The sequence below is a fragment of the Oryctolagus cuniculus genome, chromosome 13, assembly GCF_051225735.1.
Source record: "Oryctolagus cuniculus isolate XC-2025 breed Fujian yellow rabbit chromosome 13, ASM5122573v1, whole genome shotgun sequence".
Taxonomy (NCBI): Eukaryota; Metazoa; Chordata; class Mammalia; order Lagomorpha; family Leporidae; genus Oryctolagus; species Oryctolagus cuniculus.
The window spans coordinates 64231289-64239594 of NC_142879.1; positions in this window are offsets into that span (position 1 = coordinate 64231289).

Sequence of the window (8306 nt, forward strand, 5' to 3'; positions counted from 1 at the left end):
CACCAATCCGAAGCCAGGAGCCAGGTGCTTCCTCCTGGTCTCCCATGTGGGTGCAGGGCCCAAGCCCTTGGGCCATCCTCCACTGCCTTCCCGGGCCACAGCAGAGAGCTGGACTAGAAGAGGAGCAACCGGGACAGAATCCGGCGCCCCAACCGGGACTAGAACCCAGGGTGCCGGCACCGCAGGCGGAAGGTTAGCCAAGTGAGCCGCGGTGCCGGCCAAGTAGCCTAATGTTTAAAGGTGGTACAATACCCCTTTGGAGTCTATCAGATCTGGGCTGAACTCAATCTACATGATCCCAGGGCTGAGAAATCAGGCTTGGGCATACTTTCTTTGAGAAATATTGGTAGGTAACAAAGAAAGAAAACCAGAACAGTTGGCGCGTTAATATCTGAAATGCAATTCAGATGAAGTCATATCTAGACTCTGCCAATTCTCAGATGCTTCAGGCATCTTAAACACCACATGCCAAAGCCGTCTCCTCACCTCGCTTGTAGCCACCTCCACTTCCTAGTCTCTGCTGCTTAAAGCCCCAGCTCTGAATCTGCCTTTTCCCCGTACTCCCTGCCCCCATCTACTTAAGTTTCCAAGACCTGCAGACTGAATCTTCTTATCTTCCCACTGGTGCCCACCTCCTGAATCCTCCCTGCTGTGCGTGGTCACCAGCCTCCTCGCTGGCTTCTCTGCTGGCATCTTTCTCCAAGCATCTACACTCCGCTGTTGCTTTCATTTTTTTTCCAATTGCGGCTCTAATTCTCCTGCTGGGAGGCAATCAGTGGATCCCTGTTGCCTGCTGGAACTCATCCTCTTTCCCGTCTCATTCCTGGGACCTTTATCATGGAACTCCACTAAATAACCCAGGTTTCAGTCTCTCCTCCCGTTCCACATTCAGCTTCACCCTCTGTACTTTAACCCAAGTGTGCTATTTATAGGTCCTCATGTGTTACCCACTCTTGGCCCTCGCCAGGCCGTTATGGACTTGCTCACCTGTCTTTCAATTCACATAAGCTTACTGCCATTTCCTAGCCAAACCCAAAGTGACACATCACCAACAGTGCTGAGGGTCTTTTCATTTCTCTTCTCAAAAGACACGTTGTCATACACACTGTAGTCATCAGCTGTCAGGACATACCATTAGCTTCTCCATGACCTGCTATGCTCTTACGTCTGCTTCATCTGTGGGTTGTCTACCAACTCCGAGCTTTGCTCTTCTTGGGGACAGGTCTGCCTCAGCCTTAATCGTTTTCTTAATGGCCCAGGCAGATTGCTTATGAAGAAGGCCACACCTGGAGAAACCACCTGAGCTGTGGACATGCTTTCCTAGCAGGAGGGGTGGACTAAGGAGAAGAGACAGAGCCAGCTGCCGGGTGAAGCGCAGGGATGTGGACGCTGAGAGGGATGGCGGAGGGGAGGAGCAACTGTAGCCAGGTGTCACGTGCCAAAGCCTTCTGCTCTCCTCACTCACCAAAGACCTCTGCTTCCTCACTCATTTTGACCCTGTTGGATACCTCTGTCATTCCTCACTGCCTTATTTCCTCCCAAGGGGGACGATCTTTTTTTCCCAAAGGTTTATTTACTCGACAGGCAGAGCATCAGAGAGAGAGAGAGAGAGAGACAGGGGGTGAGAGATCTTCTATTTATTTTATTTTATTTTATTTATTTATTTATTTATTTTTTGACAGGCAGAGTGGACAGTGAGAGAGAGAGAGACAGAGAGAAAGGTCTTCCTTTTGCCGTTGGTTCACCCTCCAATGGCGCACCGCGCCAATCCGATGGCAGGAGCCAGGAGCCAGGTGCTTTTCCTGGTCTCCCATGGGGTGCAGGGCTCAAGCACTTGGGCCATCCTCCACTGCACTCCCTGGTCACAGCAGAGAGCTGGCCTGGAAGAGGGGCAACCGGGACAGAATCCGGCGCCCCAACTGGGACTAGAACCTGGTGTGCCGGCGCCGCTAGGCGGAGGATTAGCCTAGTGAGCTGCGGCGCCGGCGAGAGGAGATCTTCTATCAGCTGGTTCCCAACAGCCATGGCCGGGCCAGGCCCAAAACAGAACTCCATCTGGGTCTCCCATATGACTGGCAGGAAGGAATCCAAACACTTGGGCCATCATCCATTGGCTTCCCAGGTGCATTAGCAGGCAGCTGGATCAGAAGCAGAGCGACCAGGATTCAAACTAGCACTCTGATAAGGGATGCTTGTGCTGCAAGCCACAGCTTAACCAACTGTGTCACAATGCCTGCCCCTCCATGACAGATCATAGTAGAAGGGTTTGGACTGAGGAAGTAGACAATGGACATGTTTCATATTTAGGGAACACGCTTGCCTGTGTGTTACCATAGGTTACCTATGAACAAATGGGCTTTGCCATCATCCTCTTTGGTGACTGAGACAATCATTTCACCCACTTCTGTAATTGGCAGATGCTAGTGCTCTGCTGGCCTAGGATCCCGATCTGTCTTAAGCAGATAATAAGTAGGTTACTTATTCTAAAATTCTTTAAGTTTTATCCTAAATAGTAGTTGCCATTTATGGCTAGACTGTTTATTCCAGCTAACCTATACATGGTTCATTTGAGAGGATTCTGAAAGAATATCTCCTATACCCAGAATTTTCTTCAAAAAAATAGAGAGCCCTTGGTTGTCTACACATTGTTGTAGGACTTCATGACAACTTTCTTCCAACACATTTCATGTCTAGGTCTTCAGAATTTTGCCTGAAGCAGTTGGCAGTATCAGTCCATTGCTCGTGAGCTTGCTCAGTTTATCAAGGAATAAACTGAGAGTGGTCGACAACTGTTGCAGAATAGAGCAATCTTCACAGAACCACAGTATCACAAGGGTGCTTTGATTTCATACGAAACGAGCAAAGGAATCTCAGAGTCACCAAGCAGCTGCTCATGCTTCTTCAAGGACAATCACTACTTAATTCAGTTAATGTTTTTGGAATACCAATAGGTCTACAGCGCTTGACAAAAGTGACCATCGGAAAATGAGGAAATAACTAAAGCAGGGTCATTGCCCTTAAAGGAGTTACAAACAATTCTTGTTATAAGGGGTAGTTATGTTCTACAAAGCCGCTGTGAATACTGTATTAAGTGTGCGAATTCTGACCTTCTGGGGAAAACAGGGTTAGGTTCTGGGACTGGTGCTGTGGTATGGCAGGTAAAGCTGCTGCCTGCAGCACCAGTATCGCAGGTGGGCACCACTTCAAGTCCTGGCAGCTCTACTCCCAATCCAGCTCCTTGCTAATATGCCTGGGAAAGCAAGGGAAGATAGCCCAAGTCCTTGGGCCCCTGTGCTCACACAGGAGACCTGGATGAAGTCCTGGCTCCTGGCTTCAGCCTGACCCAGCCCTGGCCATTGCAGCCATTTGAGGGGTGGTTTACCAATGGAAGGAAGATACTTCCCTCTTTCTCTCTGCCTGTGCTTTGCCTTCTCTGTAACTCTGCCTTTCAAATAAATAAATACATCTTAAAAAACCAACACCACCACCACCAGGATTAGGTTCCTGTAAGTCTCTGGTCACAACCAGTATATAACCTTGTTTTAATACGTGTTTGTTTTTTAAAGACTTATTTATTTATTTGAGAGAGAGAGACAGAAGGAGACAGAGAGATCTTCCATCCTCCAGTTCATTCCCCAAATACCCACAGCAGCTGGGGTTGTTGAGTCAGGGCAAAGCCAGGAGCCAGGAACTTCATCCTAGTCCCCCAAGTGAATGGCAAGGACCCAAATCCTTGGGCCATCATCTGCTGCCTTCCAGGTGCCTTAACAGGATGCTGGATCAGAGAAAAGACTCCCATATGGGATGTGGGCATCCCAAACAGTGGCTTAACCCACCGTGCCACACATCTGCTTAGGGGATATGTTTCTGTTTATGGACACTTTATTTAGTATATGTTGAATATTCATTAACATTGAGCTCATGACCAACACCGTTATATAACTCATGCCTGAATGAACCTTGTCTGGCACACATATTTCCTCCGTAAGGCGGCATGTACCAGTGCAAGACAGCACGGCACTGTAAACAGCAAAGTCACCACCAAAAAGCACAAAAATGTGAAAAATGTGGCACTAAGTAGGTACTGAAAAGGTCACTTGTTTATGGGCAGCAGCACGAGGGCTGAAGCCAGATGGCAGAGTCGCCTTGTTCCACTTCAGCTGGGGACATGAACATCAGGCAATTCAAATTTCTCACCACCCTGCACATGTCTGTGGGTGACAGTGAAATCATTGTGAGCACTGATTTGGGGGTGACACAAAATTGAGCAAGTAGGCAAGTTCACAATTACGGAATTCTGAATACTGAGGGCAAACTGTGTATTCTAAAAGGCTTGTTAACCAATGATAATATTTACAAGACAGAATTGAGGCAATACCCAAATATTGTAACCTGGAACAGTTATGCAATGTTCAGGACCCAGTGCAAACTGAAAATGCAGGGTCCTGCATTCAAAAAGACAGCGGAACAGCCAACTGTGCGTGGGGGCCTTTGTTAGTGTGAACCATTTATGACTGCACAGTTCAAATTCCAATGAAGCTGATCCTGACCCCAATTCTTAGATTTGTACAACCTGGGGACCAGGGTTTGGGACTGGGTTAAACAAGGTTTTACGCAGATGATAGCATTTGAATGCAGACTTGGATGGCTTGAAAAAGTAGCTCAAGGGGCCGGTGTTGTGGTAGAGCAGGCCAAACCGCTGCCCGCAATGCCGGCTCCACTTCTGATCCAGCTCCCCGGGAAAGCAGCAGCAGATGACCCAAGTCCTTGGGCCTCTGCACCCACGTGGGAGACCTGGAAACAGCCCCGGGCTCCTGGCTTCAGCCTTGGCCAGCCCTGGCCATTGTGAATGGGGAGTGAACCAGAGGATGGGAGACCTCTCACTCTGTCTCTCCCCCTCTCTCTAACTCTGCCTTTCAAATAAATATTTAAAAAAGAAAAACTAGCTCAAATAAATGGCTGCATGCTACCAATTCACATCATGCCTACAAATTTTCATGTAAAATATATTTATGTAGTCCCTATTTATACATAGTGCAACGCACTCCCGGGTGCAAAGCTTGGGTGACAGTTACTGTTGTGACCACGGGCTATGTACTGGGAAAACTGTTTCATGGGCATCCTGTCTTTCAACTGTTATGACTGGACAGTGAAGAGCCATGTCATTATCTCTGTCATTGTGCAACCGCGGAAACGGAGGCTTCCTAAGGTGAAGTCGCCTGCCCCACCAATGTCGAACAGCAAGGCACAGAGAAAGGCTTTCAACCCAAACTCTCTCCTGTAATTTCGAGTAGACTGAATCTTCCTAGTTAAGATGAACCCACATTGCACTGTTTTTCAAGGGCCAAGCTTGGTGCTCTCACTCTCTGTGAGGCCAAGGTTAGCCAAAGCTCGGGTCACAGCGGTCACGGCAGGGATGGCCCGAGCCGCTGCCCCGCACCCCTAACCCGCCCGTCCCGGCCGGCTGCTGTTCACAGCGAGGGGAACACACCTGCGCAGTGTCAACGTAGTCAAGGGCCTCGCGCTCACAACGCGCTTTCTCTCTTGTGATCTTCTAGGTCCTTGTAACAGTCCCATGAATTCCTTGCCACGGGACACCCATTGCCGGTGGGCACGAGGACAGGCCGGTGGCGAGGAGGGAAGGCTGGAACTTCAAGTCCTCTGCCCCGCCTTCTGGCTGAGCCCTCTGTCTTCATCCAAGGCCACTTTATGGCAACCAGCTTGTGTGTGTGTGTGTGTGTGTGTGTGTGTAAATATTTATTTATTTATTTAGTTGAAAGGCAGAGAGAGGAGTGGGGGGAAGGGGGTCACAGGGAGGGTGGGAGGGAGAGGGACAGAGAGGCTTCCATTTGCTGGGTCACTCCCCAAATGGTCACAAGGGCTGGAGCTGAGCCAATCAGAAGCCAAGAGCCAGAAGCCTCTTCCAGGTCTTCCCACAAGGGTGCAGGGGCCCAAGGACCTGGGCCATCTTCCACTGCTTTCCCAGGCCACAGCAGAGAGCTGGGTCGGAAGTGGAGCAGCTGGGACTCCAACAGGCGCCCAAAGGGATGCTGGAGTCACAGGCAACGACTTTACCCGCGGAGCCACAGCCCCGGCCCCAGTTCTGGTTCTTTAATAGTGGGGCGGAGCGGACAGTCTCCACAGAATAACTATTACTCAGAAGAGTGTACCGGACTGCAATCTGAGGGCAGTTCAGGCTCCACTTGTTTACTAGTGTGCCAAGGGCGTTTCCTGGCTTCTCAGAACAGGTTAATTAAGCACAGTTGCCGGAGGGGGCTCCCTTGGCGTGGGGAGCGGGGAGCCGAGCGGCGTTTGAAGAGGCAGACACAGACTGGCGGCCCTGCTCAGCATGGAAGGCTCTGCGGATCCGGCAGATCCTCGCCTTGGGCAGCCTTGGCGCTGGGCGCCCTTGTCTGTCTCGCGCAGCCCGTGCGCCAGGCCCTCGTGGGCCCAGTGTCCTGCAGCACACGGAGCGGGCGAGGGACCTGCTCTCCTTCCGGCAACAGGGAGGGACCAGGGCCAGTCCTTTCTGTTCCTTGCTGAGCTGGGCCAGAGGGGAAGGAGGGAATAAAAAGAGATGCTGGCTCTGTTTCCCACAATTAATGGTTAGCGTCTGCTTAGGGTATTTGCACTGTAAACGAAATTAAACAACAAAAAGCAGGGATGGAGCAAAACAACCCAAATGATTTAAAAAAAAAAAAAGTAAAACAAAAACCAAACCACATTCTGGTGGTAGGTGTAAAGTGCGTGTTCCCGCAGCAGAAGTCCAAGTGTTCGCCTCCCTTGGGAGGAGGAGCTGCCAAGTAGAATACCTGTGGAGTCCCTGTCCCAGCGACACAGGCACATCCGTGCGTGCAAAGAGGAGCGAGCAGTGCGCCGCCCCAAAGCGGACCCCATGCCGCCGGATCTCTAGTGGAAGGCGCTGGAGGTCTGTGCAGATTATCAGGAGGGGTGAGTAGACATTCAGCAATTTTGTTCCATGAAGGAAGGAATAATTCGGTGGGAGCTAACCATCCTTCTGCCTCATCAAGCGATTCTGTGGTAGACTCCTTCGATGGGAGGTTTTGCCTGCAGTTTTCCATCTGCTGTGCTAATCAGTATTAATCAGGCTGCTGTCATTGCCATGTGGGGCTGTGACGTTGTCAACTCCCGGCACTAAGTAGGGCTGGTGCAGGAGCAGGAAGATGCACCTGAGAGCTGGAGTGGTGCAAGTGCCTGGTAGCATCTTCCACGTCTCTGGGTTGGTAAATACTGTTGTCTGAAAGGAACATAAAATGGGGGCTGCAAACATCTAGGTTTTCTGAAGCTCACCCAAGCAGTTTTCCTGAGTTCCTGTCTGAGGGAAGTCAGTTTCCTATTGCACACTTATGGGCACTGTGTGTAAACCATCTCTCAGTCCATCCACAGCTTCCAGCTCACTGCCCTGACTCTGGGTTGGTCTCTCTCTCTCTCTCTTTTAAGATTTTTATTTATTTATTTGAAAGTCAGAGTTACACAGAGAGAGAGAAGGAGAGGCAAAGGCAGAGAGAGAGGTCTTCCATTCACTGATTCACTCCCCAATTGGCCACATTATGCCAGAGCTGTGCCAATCCAAAGCTAGGAGTCAGGAGCTTCTTCTGGGTCTCCCACACGGGTGCAGGGGCCCAAAGACTTGGGCCATCTTCTTCTGCTTTCCCAGGCCACAGCAGACAGCTGGATTGGTACTGGAGTAGCCAGAACTTGAACTGGCATCCATGTGGGATGCTGGCACTGCAGGCGGCGGCCTAACCCACTACGCCACAGCGCCGGCTGACCCTGGGTCTCTTGGCCCATATCGGCCACATTCATGCTATGCTCCAGTCCCTGGCAGTTGCACTCAGTGGGGAGAGGGGACTCCTGGCCGCTCAGAGACACCTCTGATTCGGTAGCTCATAAAAAATTTGGAGTTCTTTGTTTACCTTTTTTTGTGTAATTTTTTGAAAGTAATATAAGGGCAATAAATGTTTCAAAAATTAATTTGAGGGAGGGGGTGGGTGTTTGGTGCAGCAGTTAAGAGGCCACTTGGGATGCCCCCAACTCATATGAGTGCTTGGGTTAGAGTCCTGCCTCCGCTCCTGATTCCAGCTTCCTGCTAATGTGCACCCTGGGAGGTAGCAGTTGTTGGCTCAAGTACCTGAGTGCCTGACACCCACATGGGAGGCCTGCATAGAGTTCTGGGCTCCTGGCTTCAGTGTGGCCCAGTCCTGGCTGGAGAGGGGCAGATGGAAGATGTCTCTCTCCTTCTCTATTTCTTTGTTTCTCTATCTTTCAAATAAAATGAAAATAAA